General features: G+C 42.9%; 2 pseudogenes; both read left to right on the top strand.

The window, feature by feature from the left end:
- The first annotated feature begins 4,507 nt into the window (after positions 1 to 4,507).
- LOC112401922 (uncharacterized) lies at positions 4,508 to 4,668 on the top strand (annotated as a pseudogene).
- LOC112401893 (40S ribosomal protein SA pseudogene) lies at positions 4,590 to 5,231 on the top strand (annotated as a pseudogene).
- Positions 5,232 to 18,776: the final 13,545 nt, after the last annotated feature.

The following is an 18,776-nucleotide window of genomic DNA, read 5'->3' as shown; positions in this document are numbered from 1 at the left end:
GACTGGGGCACGCACCCGCGTCCCCTGCATCGGCAGGCGGACTCTCAACCACTGCGCCACCAGGGAAGCTCTAAGTTAATTTTTATATAGTGTGAGATGTGGATCAAAGTTCTTTTTCTTTTCTGTGTATGGATACCAACGTTTCCAGCACCACTGGTTGCAAAGACTATCCTTTTCACTGAATAAACTTTTTACCGTTGTCAAAATTCAACTGCCACCCCCTGGCAGCAGCAAAAATTGGGGCACCAGATGTAAAAACTGGGGCACCAGATGTGTGTAGAAGCTTCCCTCTAGGAGATGCTGGCACCCTGGAGTGTGGCTGGGGGAAAGCACAAAGATGGTGCCCACCAGCTGGAGGGGGCAGAGACAGAGGAAGAGTGTAGAGATGGTGCCCACTGGGAAAGAAAAAAGAAAATGAAAAAAGAAAGCAAAAGAAAAAAAAAAAGAAAGATGATGCCCACTGGCTGGAGTGCGGTAGAGTACAAAGATGGTGCCCTCCAGTCTCCGTCCCCATAGAGCACCCCAGCAGGCCTCCAGGTATGCATCAAATGAGATGCCTGCCCCTTGGGCTGAGGCTCCAAGACAAGAAAATGAACCTGTCTTACAAAAGTCTGGGCACCCTTCCATTGGTTGCTTCCTTCCATTCTGGGCCCTAGGACAGGTGTGTCTGAGCATGTAAGCCTTTCAATAGCCATTTCTCAGATCGCTACAGCCTTGTGGGTGTGGTAGATGTGAGCACAGTTGGCTTTCAAAGCTAGATGTTTTGGGGGTACAGGTCTTAAAAGTTGGGGTGACTGATGTGGGGTTCAAACCCTTGAATACTCAGAGGGAGGCTCTGGGTTTTGAGGACTCTCCCAACTTGGCGTCTCTGCACCAGGGGTGAGGCTTCTGGTGAGACAGTGTTCTAGACTCTCCTATCTGTTTGATGTGGACCTTCTATCATTCACCTGAGGTGATACATAGGAGTCACTCAGCCAGTTTTTAGGTTTTTTGTTTTTGTTTTCATTTTCCAGAAAACGTTGTTCCATATGTAGCTGTAGATTTGGATTGTTTGTGGGAGGAGGTGAGTTCAAGATCTTCTTACACTGCCATCTTGCACAGGAACCCAAAACCTACTCAAAAAAAACTTTCAGCAATACGGTTCCAACATCTTTCTCAATGAACAAAAATATGGGGATGGATAATCAAAGTTTGAAGAGGGAACATGGAGAAAATACTTGCTGAGCCAGACAGTGAATATTATTATAAAGCCATAATAATTAAAAATAGGAGGCTACAGGCACCAAGTGATGATATCTAACATACAACTCTAAGTAATCAAATATATTTGTTTTTTATCTATTATATATATTGTTTATATATTATATATATGATATTATCATATATGTACACACACAAATAATAAAGGTGGTTTCACAAATGAAGTGTTACTCGATAAATCATATTAAAGGCATAGCACAATATACAATAAGTGGTAGCTGAAAGGAAAAAAAAGAAAAGACAAAGGCGGAGGCAATGATGAGATGTGTCACCGCAGGGAAGGGCATGCCCTTTCAGAAAGACCCAGACCAAGAAGGTGAGTACAGAGTCTGAGGTGTTAGCACAGATGCAAGTGTTGAGAGTTACCCAGTTCTAAGCAGGAGAGTTACTCCATAGGCAGGGAGAGGAGGTATCAGAATTCAGAACCGCAGCCCGGGGCTTGGAAATAATAAGTGGTAGACAATCTAGTCAGAGCAGAAACTGAGGCATAGAAGGGTAGGTATTAGGGATTAGAATTTGTTTCTTCATTGCTCATTAATACATCCATCAGTATAGTCTCAAAAACCTCTGGCTTAAATCTCTGCTCTGCTATTTATTAATGATAAAATGTGGAAGTTACTCAAGCACCTTGAGCTTCAGTTTCCTTATGTGTGAGGTGAGCATGATTATATATGTTTGTGTGTGTATATATATTTTTTCCCTTAGAAAATGCCTGGTGAATAGTGAGTTCTATATAAATATTAGTTAATAATGGTCATCATCATTGTTGTTAACTATTATTAAGCCCTTTTTATGGGACAGGTATGGAAGTTATGGATATGTAGTCCTTAAGGGTCTAACAATCTAGTGGGAGAAGATGGATGCTTTCAATTCCGCGTAAAGAATGCTATAGTGTTAGCATTCTGTGTGAGCCCAATGACTACTGTTTTGGAGGTGACCTGTGAGCTGGGTCTTGTGGTATGACCCGAAGACAAAAGTGCTGGGAGACAGGGGAAGGAGATCATTTCAACAAGAGAGGGCATTGCATATACACAGTGGTTGTCACAGAGCACAGTGAGTTCAAGAACAGGGAAAAGTTCATTGTCGCAAGGAGCCATAGAAAATAAACTTGGACAGATTTTTTTGAGGTGCTTAAAGGCAAAACAAAGGAGAGGAGTTTATGTTTGATGTGACAGATGACAGAGAGTCACTGTAGCTTCTGAAGCAAGGGGTGAGCAAGATGACAATAATTTGCATTCCCACCAACAGTGCAAGAGTGTTCCCTTTTCTCCACACCCTCTCCAGCATTTATTGTTTCTAGATGTGATGACAATGATTTTTAAAGGTTGCTTAGTCTGACAGTAGTGTGCAACATGCACTGAGCTGAAGAAAAGTGATGGTAAGGGGAACCACCAGGGCATTGCTTAGCAATCCCAGAGTCAAGTCAAGTGCTGAAGAGAGCAAGAGGCACGAGGGAGGAGCCTTTGCAGAGGAAGCAACTGTTGGATAAGCAACAGATTGATTGGATTTGAAGAAGAGAGATAATCTAGAATAGTTCCAAAATTGCTATGAGATCAGAAGAAGGGTAGATTTTTATTAAGTGAATTGGAGGTGTTTGGGAAGGAAAGTTGAGCCAAGGGTAGGGCTCTCCAAATCATACAGATGGAAAATGGAGGAGATGCGGTTTTTCAAAATGCAGAGAAGTTTCCATTACCCGGAAGAGATGAGTGCTGGGAAGGCAAAAGTAATAGGGTGAGTTTTGAAGAAGAGTTCCTGCTGTGCTTGGACCACATATAGGAACTTTACTGAAAGAGAAACTCCAGAGATATGGGGATATATGTATATGTACAGCTGAGTCACTTTGTTATAAAGCAGAATCTAACACACCATTGTAAAGCAATTATACTCCAATAAAGATGTATAAAAAAACAAAAGATTCACAGGAGATCCAAAAAAAAAAAAGAAACTCCATCAAAATACAGAATTAGTTATAAATAAGAAAGAAAATGCATTGTCTCTATTAGACGATGGCCAACTGGATCTGTGGGCTCAGCTGAAGGATCTTCTGCTGAGCTGTTCACTCCTCCCAGGTGAGAGGCAGGGGGCTGAATTAGTGAGAGACCCTAACTTTTGAGGAAGAGCAGGTGGTCGTGAGGGCAACTAGTTCGACACAAACCACAGGTTATCAGTTGGAATGAATGCTCCCTCTAGCCAAGCACTCCCCTGCCTTTGTAAGTATCCCTGACTTTGCTACCTACTGTCTCCCCATCCTTCACCTCGTGAATGGGGTAGAATCCTCTAGGGTTTCTTCCAGCCCTAGGACACCTCGAGTCCACGAGTTTGACACGAGAGAGGAGACACTGAAGTAGAAATACCTTGTAGATAAGTGGAAAAATACTAAACGTCTCCAAAAGTGTTGTATTTTGTGGTATAAAAATACAACAGATCTGAGATCCTGTGAATCTCCGCACCATTGAGATCCCAGCAGCCCTGGGGCCCTTCAGGTTGGCTGGGACCGACTTAATGAATAGACTCCGTACTCTCTGGGTTTTGTGGTAACTGGCTATGCGTGGTGTGTGAGAAATAAAAGAACCACTCAGCCAAGGGAGGATGTATGTGCTTTGCAATTGCTCCCCTCAACATCAGTGTCACCTCACTGATCTTCGGATGTAGGCTTTTGGGGATTGTACTCAGGCAGCTATGGGAGATTTTTAAGCTTTTAAGGCATTTTCTGTGTGATTTTTTAAAAACCAGTCATAGTAGAAGCCAATGCTATTTTTGCCCTCCATCAAATGAAAACTATTATGTTTGTGAAATGTACTCTCAACTTGATTGTTCCTCCCACTTTCCAGGGTGTAACAGAACATCCTCCAAAGTGACATAAGGAAGTGTCTTTCGCTAATGGCTCCTTGTACGTCAGGGAACCGAATTGCCTGTCTCTTGTTGTCTTCTCTTAACAGCCAACTGCCTAGTTTTTAATGTAGGGACCAGATAGTTGGGCTATATGCCAGGGGAATTATTTTTTCACATCCTGGAAGAAAGAAAACGTATTTTTAATTAAGGTTATTGTAACTTCTGCCTGAATGTAAATAATGGAGTTTCTTGGCCACACATATCGGTGATGCACACTTCAGGGAAGAAATGAGGATATAAACTACAAACTATTTTTAAAGCACTAAGCAGTGCACATGATCACACTGTTAACAGAAGTTGTGTCGATTATCAACAACTACTCAGCTCACAAGCCGGCAGCCCAGCCCGGACTGGTATTGCTGTCAGCTGTTTAGTACTGAGCTATCAGGGCTCCTGCCATAAATAAACACCTAAGGAAGTGTAGGTAGTGTGCTACATGAGGGGCAAGTTTTTCGCTAACATCACAAGGGTCTCTGGCCCAATGAGTGGAGTTTGATAGTAATACTTGCTACAAACGTATGATTTTAATACATGAAAGCTTTAAGGAGAGATGAAAAAACATTTTTAAAATGGCCTGTGTTTTCTTCTGCTTTTCTCCATTATTTCTTACTCCTGGACCTCTCAGGCATTACTTGGCCTGTTTTCAGACTAACTTGATGTATCCTGATGTAAGATCCTAAAAAGGGAGCGCACTCAGTGGGTCTGATGTGGTGGATGCTTGCCCGGGAAGTTCTGCGCGTGCGTGGCACCATCTCCCGTGAACACCCATGGGAGGTCATGCCTGATCTCTACTTCTACAGAGATCCTGAAGAGATTGAAAAGGAAGAGCAGGCGGCAGCTGAGAAGGCTGTGACCAAGGAGGAATTTCAGGGTGAGTGGACCGCTCCAGCTCCTGAGTTCACTGCTGCTCAGCCTGAGGTGGCGGACTCGTCCGAAGGTGTGCAGGTGCCCTCTGTGCCTATACAGCAGTCCCCCACGGAAGACTGGAGTGCTCAACCTGCCACTGAAGACTGGTCTGCAGCTCCCACTGCTCAGGCCACCAAGTGGGTAGGAACAACCACTGAGTGGTCTTAAACTGTTCTTCCACAAACTCTTAAAATGGAAATAGGTTGATGGAAAATAAACAGTTTCTAAAAAAAAAACCCACCTAAGGGAGCTGACCACATTGAACATCCAGATAACTGAGGGGAGAATTGAGCTGACTACTTTGGTCACACCTGAAAAGCTAAGGTTAGTCTCACTGGGAAATATATTTAATCCATTTCTCACTTATTCCTAAAAATTAAAAGATGAATCAACAAAAAGATTGAAATGAATGTACCTTGTTTTCCCAGAATCAAGATTGTGCTGTACATGCAAATTTTATTTAGCTTTTCACTTATTGTAGAAAAATGTATTCTTCTGTTTTATTAACTTTTGATAAACATCCTTTGGTATAAAATATTTATTCAATTAGAGGTTCAGTAATGTTACCTTTTCGTTGGATATTTAAGTTACTTTAATTTTTTGATATTACAAATGGTGATGGTATCTATATCATACCTAAAGCTTTTTCAACTTTCTTATCACAGATTTCTAGGAGCAGAATTACTATGTCAAATTAAGTTATTATTTATGACTCTTGATATGTATTCTCAAATTATTTTTCAGAATGGTTGTATTGTAGCATCTGAAAGTGCTTGTATCACCACACCTTAGTAGTACTATTTTTATTATCTTTCATTGAAAGATGGCAAAATAAGTGACAACTATTTTTTTTTTTTTTTTTCGGTACACGGGCCTCTCACTGTTGTGGCCTCTCCCGCTGTGGGGCAGAGGCTCCGGACGCGCAGGCTCAGCGGCCATGGCTCACGGGCCCAGCCGCTACGCGGCATGTGGGATCTTCCCCAACCGGGGCACGAACCCGTGTCCCCTGCATCGGCAGGCGGACTCTCAACCACTGCGCCACCAGGGAAGCCCTAAGTGACCACTATTAAAGCATGAAGCATCACTGGAATATGTATACATATGCATAAGTGTGGTGAGAGTGTGTCTGTCATTCATTCTGGGAAAGGAGTCCTTCGGTGGGAGTCTGGTATATATGAGTTTTCTTTGTGACTTGCTTCTGATGTTTTTGTATCTTTTTTTGTTTTCCTTCTTTTACAGACTTCTCACACTTTCACTCTCATTAAGAACGATGGGGTTATTCAGGGGCTTCAAAGCATTTCTTTTTTCATTTGAAAGTGAGGAATGCACACAAGGCTCATTTCCTAATAGATATATAGTTGAAACAGTTGCAGGCAGTGTGTACTGGGTGACAAATGGTAGCCCAGGCTCCCTGCTCTGTTGGCCTTTAGTCCTGTGTTTGCTGTTCCCTCTTCTGGGAGCAATTTCCCCCCTCCTACTCAGTCTGGGGAACTACTAGAAACTTCAGGGAAACCTTTTCTGGTGACTGTTAATCTCCATGGCATGTTGAGCTTCACCTATCCATTTGGATATTTTCACACAATCCAAACATGGAAAATATTGGCTTAAATGATACACAAGTGCTGGAATTATAGCTGGCTTGCGGGGGGGCGGGGAACTGTGGGGGGCTTAGACAACTTCTCAGACATGGGTGTCGCTGCCCTGCAGGCTTCCCTGTGCTGCCCCTGCTCGCCAACATCTCCCCCTGGTGGTGGTAAGGTGGCTGCCACAGTCCAGCCGGAAAAGAGCACCCTCCGCTCTGATAGCTCAAACCAAAGTTTGGGAATTGTTCCTTATTAGTTCTTATTGGCTTTCCCTGGATTATGAACCCAATCCAGAACCTATCCCTAAACAGAGAGGAGCAAAATGAGCTGATAGTGTTGGCTTTAGGTCACATGTCCTACCCTCAGACAGAAAGTGAGGTGGAATAGATACCAGATAAAAAGTCAGGACACCAAAGTGGTGTGCCTGGAGACCATGGATATGATAACTCGTAGAGCGCTGCATTCTAAACATCAGTTTCCCCAGGAAACTATTAGACCCCTGATCCTAGGGAAAATGTCTGTCTTGTTCTTCATTGCCAAGCCACAAGCTTGTGCATGGTAAGCACTCAATAAATATCTGTTGAACGAATTAATGGGACCAGTTGATCAATACCTCTGAATTTAATTCCCTGCTATTTTTGGTAAGTATGAAATTGTGGCAGTGGTAGAATCTATGACATTTTCAAATCATCTTTGTGAATTATTAAAATGTATAAAGGTCTTACAAAGGGCTCTTTTTATTTCCCCGTGTACAACCTGGTTACTCCACTGCTAACTTGATCTGTGTTGCATCCTATAAATGCAAATTTCCCTCCTTTGGCGCTGTTTGTACTTGGGAAGCCAACCCTGAGAGATTTTATTTTCTTCTGGGCTCTAGGCATGGATAACATCACAGTCAAGGAGCACTTGGCAGCCTCCTTCAGCATTGTAGATGCTGCGGACACTGCTCAGAGCTGCAGGTAAGCTTCCTTACGTGCAACACCCGTGGACAAAGCAAATGTTAAGACTCCATAGAGCCTATATGGTGAGTATGGGAAGTTAGATAATTCCAAAGTCAACAAAAAGAAGACTAGCAACCTTTCTAACAAAAAGGGAATATGCAACGTCACCGAATATGGTGTTAAAAATTATAATGGCATCATCAAAAAGGGCAACAAGCACCAATGATAGGAACAAAAGGAAAAAGAATTTAGGCAAATTTGTACATTTTCCTCCAGAATTCGAAGCCTGATATAATCTAAGCGATCCCTTTATCTTCGTAGGCCATCTTATCGGTCTCTTTGATGTTCCCCTGCTGGCACTGACAATGTTACCATAGTGCTGGGAGGGACCTGGGCTCTTCCTCATGAGCCAGCTCCTTCCCAGTTGGAATGGCTGCCCCGTTACATGTAAGGATCACGTCTCAGGAGTCACCAAGCACAAAGCTTCGTTTGTACAGTGACTGGCCGATATACCTGGTATATAAGTATAGGGGGAAAAAATATCTCCATTCCAGATATTCAATTAGGATAAAATAGTGAACAAGTTTTCAGAAAACTGTGGAGAGCGGAGATTTCCCTCAGACTTGGAAGGCAAATAAAGGTCTATGTAACCAGAAAAGAGCAGGCAGGTGTGCACTGCTTGGGTAAAGGTGGGAGCCAGGACTGCAGCCATGGGGAGCTCTGTCTATGCCAGATGTTTCCACATCCTGAAACAGCTGGATCTGAAGAGGTTACGCAGGCTGAGACAGTGCTCATCTCTGCTGTAACCAGAGTGGGCATCCCTGCGTCTTGTCACTATGCAGACCCAGAATTACTTTGGTACAACTGTGTGTGTGTGTGTGTGTTCCCACTGATGACTGAGATTGAATTCTTTCCCCTGTAGTATCATTTTGAGTCTAGATAGGAGCTCAGAGTTGCAGGGAACTTGTTTGTGCTCATAAACACTTTGTCAGATTAATCCTTTTTTCCATTAGAAAAACATAAACAACTCAGTGAAAACATTGATGTTTATTGTAGAAAACCTGAAAAATATAGGTAAGGAAAAAGAATTTAATAAAAATCACTTTTAATTCACCATTCAGAGATAACCACTCTTGGAATTTTCATATAGATCATTCTCTTCCTCCTTCTCTTTCTCTCTCCTTCTCTTTCTCTTTCCTTCCCTCCCAAGGGTAGGATAATACTGGACATACCGTTTTTTATTGTTTTTTTTTGCGGTATGCGGGCCTCTCACTGTTGTGGCCTCTCCCGTTGTGGAGCACAGGCTCCGGACGTGCAGGCTCAGTGGCCATGGCTCACGGGCCCAGCCGCTCCGCGGCACGTGGGATCTTCCCGGACCGGGGCACGAACCCGTGTCCCCTGCATCGGCATGTGGACTCTCAACCACTGCACCACCAGGGAAGCCCCCGTTTTTTATTTAAACCTTACTTTTACACATACACACACACTTGCATATACATACACTATATTTTATAAAAATGTTTTAAAGTCATTCAATATTTTTCATAATATTATTTTTAGTGATTCTAAAGTGTTCCACAATTTGAAAAAACCTCTATTGTTGGACATTGCTATTCCTTCAGTTCTTTTGGTGTCAAAAATATCTCTCTGATAAGAAATGTATAAATCTTTGCATGCAACCATTGATTAGTTTTTAAGATCATTTCACAAACTTTAGAGTTTACAGGCCTGTAAGGTCTCTAATGATTTCTGGTGGTTTTTTTTTTTTTTTTTTTTTTGCGGTACATGGGCCTCTCACTGTTGTGGCCTCTCCCGTTGCGGAGCACAGGCTCCGGACGCGCAGGCTCAGCGGCCATGGCTCACGGGCCCAGCCGCTCTGCGCATGTGGGATCTTCCCGGACCGGGACACGAACCCGTGTCCCCTGCATCGGCAGGCGGACTCTCAACCACTGCGCCACCAGGGAAGCCCTCTGGTGGTTTTTTGCCCTCAGCTTGTGAATAAGTTCCTTTGAATAAATTCCTGAAAGGGGCCTTTTCCACCTTAAAGGGGATCCAAGAGACAAGGCTTTTCACGTTACTCCATATGGCCACTTTGCTCTTTGCAGGGTTATGTATTGTGATTCTAGGATTCTGTGGTCAGATTCTCTTTCGGGCGACATGCTGCAGTGCATGCTCTTCTCCTGTAGATGGCAATGTTTCATCATGTTAAAATCCTGCTCTGTCACTACACAGAAGGGATAAGGACAGTTTTCGCAATTGTATGTGGATCGGCTAAAACAGAAGAGAGACAACAGTGGGGAAGTGGTCACATAAACTTTGTCTCTAAAGCATTTATTTAAGGCCAAGACTCCACAAATGCTATCTTGGCATTAGCTCTTTGTGACATGCCTCTGGGGAAGGGGGTAAATATTTACACGGGTACAATGAGGATGTAGATCCTGCAGCTTGAAAAGATGGAAATATGCTCCCATCCACAAAGTTGTTTTAATATGTAACCCTACCACATTTCCTCTCTATGCTCAGGGCAACCTGGCAGTGCACCATCTCACTTTTCCTCCTTATGCCCAACTACAGCTCTCCAGGGCATCTTCTGTCTCCGGGTTCTTCCTGATCTGCAGGTATGAGAATCTTCACTTCTCTGAGGACAGGATTGGTGGTGTGCCCTGTGAATCTTCTCTCTTTGTGGTAGCCTCTCTCCTACATGAACAGAGCAGAAATTGAATTTTAATATGAAAATTTCTGGATGGATGGCCACCTTTCAGCATAGCCTGAGACTTCTTTAATCCTTTAGATAGGAGAAATGGGTAAGAACCTTGTTACTCTTTGGGGAAAATCACTCTGAGACAATCAACTAATAAATTACTGTGCATCTTTCAAGACCGCTCAACTCAAATAGCTCATCCTCTACACAGCTTCTCTTGGTCCCTCTAGATCCAGAGATAGTTAGCTACCTCCTTTGTGCTCCCAAACACATTCATGCATTCTTCCTTCAAAAACATTTAGTGAGTGCTAACTACTTTTGGGGTTCACAAAAACGAGACACACATGGATTCTGCTTTTCAGAGCTCTGTAGTAAATGAAATGCCCCTTGATTACTAATGATATTTTGGAAAAATTTAATAAAGGACAATTTTCTTACAAGATTTACAAATAAATTCTTACAGAAGTTAAAACAATCTAGTTTGGGAAGCCAAGAGAGACTAGGAGTTAGTTTGGTGAAAGAACAGGGTGAGGGAGCCAGGCATGGAGAAAGGCAGGGCACAGGACCCCAGGAGGGAGGGAACTGAGAGTGGGTCCAGGATGGCTGGTGCCCGGTGGAGAATGACATGAGATGTGACTGGCGGGGGGCGGGACGGGGGGCGGGGGGAATCCCTGCCGCCTGTCGGCCATACTATGGACTTTTCAATTTATCCGAGAGCTATGTGAAGGTTTAAAATAAGAAAACAATAAGAAAATAATGGGATCAAATTAGGTTTAGAGAAGATCATTGGCAGCTTTGTGGAGAATAGCTCAGTGTATGAATAATAGGAGACTAGGTGGGAAGCTATGCAATCTTCCAGGCAAAAGGTTTTGGTGGTGGTGGGGATAAAGGTGATGGATTTGAGAGATATGTAAGAGGTGGATGACTCAGGGGTTAGTAATTGATTATATGGGGAATGAGGAGAAGGGAGTAATCAAGGAATCGAGTAATCATCCCAGCATCAGGCTTCAGCAAGTAGTTGAGTTGATTAAGTCATAGATACCTGGAAGAGAAACAGATGTGGGCACTAGATTATGACATCAGCTTTAGACAAGTAGCGTCTGCAATGCCTGGGACGTATCCAGGTCTGGAGTCCAGAAGAGAGTCGGGTAGGATAGTGATCCTCAAGTATGATTCCTAGAGCAGTAGCATCACCTGGGAACTTATTAGAAATGCAAATTCTTGGGCTCCATTTCAGACCTAGTGAATCAGAAACTCTGGGGGTGGAGCCCAGAACTCAGTGTTTTAACAAAACTCCCAGGTGATTCTGATTCATGCTAGAGTTTGAGAACTACTAGAATATATCTGCAACATTTAGTAGTTTTGTAGAGGAGGGTAAGGAAAGGATCTAAGGAATGACAAGAGTTGTGGCAGGAACACTGGAAAAGTATGGAGTTGTAGAAGCCAAACAAGGGAGAGGTGAAATGGATGGACTGCTTCCCAGAAGTCGTATAAAACTAGGAGTGAAAGAAATCCATTGGCTTCACAGCATGAATGTCATTGGTGATGGTAGCTGGACCGATTATGAGGGAATCACGGGGCAAGTAGCCCGATGAGTGTGGCTTAAGGAATGAGTGGAAGATGATAAGCTTGGCTTAGAACAGCACGTGAAAGATGGGTGGTAGTTGATGGAGAATGTGAAGTTGAGTTTTTAAAATTGTATGTATTTTAGCATACGTATAGAAAAGAGGACAAATCACAAGGACTTGGCTCAACTCAGACAAGTTGATGACCAAATTCAATTGTTTTAGATCAGAGAAAGGGAGAATGACACAGAATGATAGTCTTTCCTTAGAGCACAGCTGTACCCTGCATACAGCTATGCCAGCCCAAGCCTGCTTGCCACAAGACAGTGTTTAACTGAGCCCCTCACCCAAAAGACACCTCTTTTTCTTCCAGGCAGCCTATGAAACGCCAACTCAAGGGAATGGATCCTAATTATATTAAATGAATCATGGTAATATCATTCTCCTTGCCAGTGATTGGTTCAGTATCTAGGCCTTGGCCAATCAGAGCAATTTTCACTGGGAAAGGGTAGGGCAAAACAAACTAAGTTGATCCAATCAGAATGAAGGAAAGGCTTTATTTCATGGTTCAGGTGAAAGCTGTTCACTCTCTTCTACTGGAAGGGAACCAGAAATCATGTTGCCATCGTTGCTGCTCGTGATCTTCTTTCAATAGTGAAGGGTGTTGGCTGCAAGACAAAACCTACACACAAAGGAGGGCAAAGCTAAAGCAAGAGAATTGCAGAGAAATGGTGCTGGAGCTCTGGTTGTACTTCACTCAGTCCACATGACCTCTGAATTTCCTGCTATACCAGGTAAACATGATGATAATTCTGGTCAATTTGGTTCAGATTTTCTGTTTCTTAGAGCTGAATGCATCTTATAGGCAGGTATCATTGCTCTCCGGTACTAGATAAGGAAACTAAGGCTCATAGAAGAGGTAAAATCACTTGTTTCAGGTCATGCGTCTAGACATTTGAATCCAGATCTGCTTGATTTCTAATCTCCTGAACAGTAGGCTCTAGCTGGTCTGTATTTTTGAGGGGACAGCAGGAAGCATTGCATAGTCAAGTAGGGTATTTAGCAGAGTTTATTAAGTATGCCCTTTACAAAGGTGTGATCAGGATTAAGGGAAACCCCTCAAAAAAGTTAAATGAAGCTCCCAGGGCTAGCAATAGAGTCATTTATACTCCTAGATCCAAAGGTATAAGTGAGGATGTGGGGGACAATTAGGGGAAACTGGGGAGAGCTGTAGCTCTAGACATAGGAGAAGGCCACCCTCTGGAGCTAAGGTCTTCAGTAGAGGATTGCAGTCATGACCCAACCTGTGGCAAGACCGTGAGGGAGGCTTTGCTTTCTTCTCCCACCTGTCAATCTCCTGTTATTTTCCCTTGAGAAGCCAGTGGGCAAAAGGGGCTTAGATGACACAGTCCAGAGAACAAACAGAAAGAAGCGGGGACTAGCTTGCAGGATTCAGTGTGAAGTGTTTTTGCAATCAATACCCACAGGTGGAAGAGAAGGAGGAAGAATTGGGCAGAAAGAGATGAATTGCAAAGTAGTCCCAAAGAAGGCCTCAGCCAAACACATGGGGAGCTCTGGGCCTGGATGACCCTCCAGAATCCCCCTGAGTTTCTGGTAAGAGGCCTGGTCGTGTTTTAACTGTGTTGACCAGTCACTGGATGCAGACTCTCTGAGTATCCAAGTGTCACTGTCAACTCAGACCCTTTGTCAAAAGTCCTTAAAATGTTTGGATTTCGCTTTCTCAAGTGTACAGTTCCCTGAGTCCATTGTCTGTGTCTCTGGGAAAAGATCGGGGGAATCATTTCTTGATACCTGCCACGGTGTTGCTGGGTTCTTCCTCCTGGAGACCCAGCATCTCCTTCAATCGGTGGGTTCTGATTCTGAAACCTGGCTCAGATTTAGAAACTGATAAAGGAATCATGATATTGTATTGGGGTGACTGCCTTCAGATTCCTGATTAGCCATCTTGGATTTCTTTTAATTATACAGATTGAAAAGCACCCTTGTTGACTGCCCATCTAGTTCACCCCTAACGAAACGCCTCTCTATTAAGGATCTTCATATCCCTCAGCTGGTCAGCCCTCCGTGCACTGCCACGTTGACCTTACCACTCATCACAATACTTGCATCCACCTGGCTTCTATTGCTTAAGTGCTGACATAGGGGCTTGCTTGCTTCTGAGAGCTAGCGGGCTCATTGTTATCAGATGTGAGCCCACCTCTGCATCTCCTGGCCTTCGTGGGGGAGCTACCACCAAACTTCTAGTGATGTCCTTGCCCCTCTCACCAGTCATTCCTTGTTGCTTTGGTAAATGGTATACCCTCTAGCTCTCCTGTGAAACAATGTGGTCTGGCGCATTTTCTGGTCTTACGTAGTACGTCCATGTGGACATAACCACTTCTCTGCATCTTTTAATCCCTTCTCCATTGTCTGGCACAGTAATGCTGCTATTTCTATCTCACTTAGTTTGAGCCATTACCTTTCTCATGCTTCTAGAGGCCATCCTAGCTGTGTTTGCATTATTTCCAAGGGTTCTTGTCAGATTAATTGTTGTATCTGAAGGATTACTCCAATATCAGTACTTTGATTCCCATTTATGTTTTACCCATCTTGGTCCAGCACACTCAGAATCCAGTGCTATTTATACTTTTTCTGGCTACTGAACCAGGCAGTTACTCTGGGGTGTTGCCTCCCTCCTTCTAGTATGTCTCCAACTGAGTTACGTTGTGATTTTACTAGAGTTATTGGTCAAGTGGGCAGGAGGGAGAGTGGGGCCAGATTCTGAGCTGCACATATGTTTTGGCATGGGTGAGACCTCTGCGTGACTTTTAAGCAAAAGAAGAGGGCTAAACCTTCACTGGGAGGACTGGGCCACTTTTGCAGGCTTGGAGAGTTTACAGCAGTGATTCAAGATTTTTGAGCCCATCAGCATAATGTCCTCATCCCATGAGTCAGCATCTCATTTCTTTGAAATCAGGGTCCTGACTGTGGCACAGCTGATCTGCCTTAGTTGGGAGTTTATTCTATGAAACTTGACTGTTCCTAGGTGAGGTCCATAGCTTTTTCTTCTCTCCTGCTGAGGAGATAAGAACCACTTTGAACCCGTGTCCCCTGCATCGGCAGGCGAACTCTCAACCACTGCACCACCAGGGAAGCCCTTAAACTTAGCTTTTAACTGCCAATTTGTCCATCTCAGCTTTTTGTTGTCTTCATCCAGAGTATCAACAGCTGGCAACAGCCACCCTATTTCACTGTCCTTAGTTTCTGTTTCTCCTCAAAGTTAGCCAGTGCATATCATTCCACCAGTTCTTGTTCATCAGCTGTAAAAGTTTCAACAGTTGCACTGATTTTGTGCCAGACCTTGTGCTAAATACCTCCTAGTGTCATTATCCTGCATAATGCTCACAGGTATCTTGATTCCAAAGCCCACATTCCTAACCTCTGCCCCGTGTCCCCTTCCAGTGGCTAGTCTTGAGGGCCACTGTCCTTCACCACGTAAGCTTACTGAATTCATCTATCAGCCACCACTGATCATGGTCATGAAAAGAGCCAGTGCTTTTACTCTTACATGAGGTGAATGCATTTGGATCGTTCTATGAAGCTGATTGTTGTCCATCAAGAGCCAACCAAAGAGGAAATAGGAAAATGTTGAGGGTAGTTACAGGATTTTAGTTCCCTGAACAGCTCTGCTATCTTGTCTTTGGAGCTTTGCACATGGTATTCCTTTAGCTGAATGTGGCTTGCCTTGTCCCCTCCATTGCTGACCTGACAAAATCTTCCCACCCTTTAAGTTTTGGTTCAAACATTCCTTCGCATTTCTGTGACACGTCCTGAATTTCCTAGGCTGACAGAGACTCTGGTCTATGCTCTTAGTGCATTTGTTCGTCCCCTCTCTCCTCCTCCCTCTGTGTGTACGTATATTGTGTATATATGTGTGTGTTTATATATGTATATGATAGGAATGATTGCGTATATATGTGTGTGTTTATATATGTATATGATAGGAATGATTGCGTATATATGTGTGTGTTTATATATGTATATGATAGGAATGATTGCGTATATATGTGTGTGTTTATATATGTATATGATAGGAATGATTGCCTTTCTAAAACGGAATTATTTGTAGAGCTTTATATTAGATTATGAGACACTTCAGGGTGTGTTCTGGATCTTTTAATCCTTTCTAGCATTTTGTAGAGTATCCTACCCAACTGTTGGCTAAATGAGTAAATGCAAGAATAGGTCAAAGCTCAGAGAATGCTAGGACTGAAGGGATATTTAGGCAAAAATAGCCGTCTCAGGGGATAAAAGTGTAAAAGTGTCTTAGTTATTAGTGCACAAAAATGGGTGTGCCATCAAAAACTTCGTTCTTTATCCCAGGAAGGACTGCTTGCAGCCTTCTGATACTTGCTTCTCTGGATTGGAATAGGAATCTCTTTTCTCTGGTAGCTCATATGCATCAGGTACAAGATGCCAAACAGCTAGTTTAACTCTCATCAATGACTTGTCATTTGGTGGACTGAGTGTCACTGTGAACTTATAAATGCCATCTCTTTGTAGAAATCATTTACCGCCAACTGTTAAAGACATTTCAGAACATTTCTTTCTTTCTAGTGACTCTTTAAATATTTTACTGAATATATTCTTCCACTTTTAGGCTCTATCAGGCCTTTAGTAGCTGTTTGCCTCTTTTCTTCCTTCTACCTTCTTCCTTAAGCACATACCCATTAGGAGGAGTCAGTACCACACCCCTTTTCTAGTTCCTCGTGTGATTAGATTACCCCTACATTAGAAATTTTTCTGTAAAGAAGAGGCAATAACTGGGAGCTGAGAAAGAACAGGACATCGGAAAGAATCTTTAAAAAGTGGAATTTAAAAGAGGAAAACTCCAGAGACCTAATGGAATTACATCCCTCTCACAATCCATGCGGCAGCACAGTTGGTATTCTGCCAGGAGATGATGAGTTAGTGGCTATGCTAATTAATGAGATGGAGAGAAAGGTTAGTAAAGCTTTTCGTTTTCTTCCACTGAAATATTTTTTTCCCCTCAGCATCTTTATTCTGTGTTCTCTGAGAGAGACAACGTTGGATCAGAGAGTCCGAGTCTCCCTTTGTCTTAACCTCAAACCACCGCATCGTGACATGTGGCGTCTCGGCTCTGATGTGTAGGTGCCGAAGGGCAGGTTCTGAGCGGTCCATCTCTGATGTGCAGGACAGTTATTCAGGTGACTAACTAGAGTCTATTCAGGTCAGGAAAGAAGCACTAGCCTGAGATTTCCTCAGTTCTGTCACAGGTCAAGAGGATGCACCGGTTAAGTTTGATTGAGCAATTCATTAGCGGATGCTTTCGACCTCACACGCTCAAATTGGAAATTCTTGCTCAGTCTAAATCAATAGCTGATTTTTCTGTTTCCTGCATTATTTTAAGTGAACATGAAGCAGGGTGACCTGTTCTCGAAATGCCACATCAGCTCTTCTTTATGATGAAAATGAGGACTCAGAGTTGGGCATTTCCCTCCATTTCCAGTAACTGCCTTCATTAGAAACATTGCTAGGGCCATGCTAAATATTCTAATATAAAATTTAACATAAAAATATATTAGGATTCAGGGTGAAGGTAATAAAGTGGTAGGTGATTCTGAGAATTATTATGTGGGTAACCTCAGTAGAATTGGGAATTTGTCAACCTTCAAGTGAACTGAGAAGGGGTTTATTCCTTTATTTGGTATAAAAAAACAACGTTGGGACAAATTGTCAAGTCATTAATGTAGAGTCTGAAGCTAAGGAGTTGATGTTCTTTAGGCACTAATTTTTACTTGTTTTCATGTCATGTTGATGACCAGTTTCTATGACACTCACTGGGTAAGAAATCTATTGTTTCCTACTGGGTCACTGAGGTTTGTTTGTCAGTCTGATGACTTAAGAATTGCATTTGGGGCATAAGAACATAGCCAATGAAAGACAAGTGTAATGTAGCACATACCCAAGCAGGAATGGACTTGTTTTAGGCATCTTTTTAAATTTAAAGGTATTATTTTAAACTTGGGATTTTATGAAGACCACATAAGTGATGAAATGGAAAGAGACCTTGGAAAGACTTATGTTCATTTTCCTAAACACGTTTAAATACACCCAGAAAACACATTATAAATAACACACAGCTATAACTACATCTACAATATGTTCCTTCCTCACTAAAATCTGGGAAGAGGCTTCACCCAGAGGAAATGTCTCATTCCTGGTTCTCTGTGCATCTCCTTCCTTTGTCAGGGCCAATGTGTTCCTACTCTGATTCTCTTCTGCTTTGCCTTCTGGTCTGAGATCGCTCACATTCAACTGCCAGGATCAGTTTACCAATTCTAGAGCATCCTCAGTTTCGCTGTCTGCAATTGTTCAAAGCTTAAACTTTAAATTGAGTTTTTACCAACGTCTTTCTCTGTATTGGGACATAAAGCTGGGGATTTCAAGGCAGCTCCTCTCTGACTCTATAAAATGCTTATTGTAGCTACTGCTGACAAAATATGTATGCTGCAGAGGTGGAAAGGCTTTATAAGCTGTTGTTTTTGGAGGAGAAGGGAATGACTTTCAGCCAGAGTACATCTAAAATGATCTCTCCCGCTGCTGAAAGCCTGACACGAGTTTATTTCTTTTTCGCTCTATCGGTTTCCCTAACTGACATCAGCGGTTGAAATGACCCAGTTGCCACTTCATGGGGTTTTGCTGCTTAACCAGTTCATGTATCCTCTGCTTGTGATTCACAAACTCTCAAGATAGAGATCTCTTAAGAGGCAAGTGGTAAACAATGGTGTGGAGGTTATTCTAGGCTACAGACTGTGCTGTAATGCCTGTACTGCAGATTCCAGCATCCACTTGACCATTGGTTAATATGAAGAAGTCACTGAACTCTCAATAGAAATTTTGGTTC

Source organism: Neophocaena asiaeorientalis, unplaced genomic scaffold (assembly GCF_003031525.2).
Source record: "Neophocaena asiaeorientalis asiaeorientalis breed wild unplaced genomic scaffold, Neophocaena_asiaeorientalis_V1.1 scaffold698, whole genome shotgun sequence".
Lineage (NCBI taxonomy): Eukaryota > Metazoa > Chordata > Mammalia > Artiodactyla > Phocoenidae > Neophocaena > Neophocaena asiaeorientalis.
Note: the sequence above shows the minus strand (reverse complement) of the source record. Positions and strands in the feature narration are given on the sequence as shown.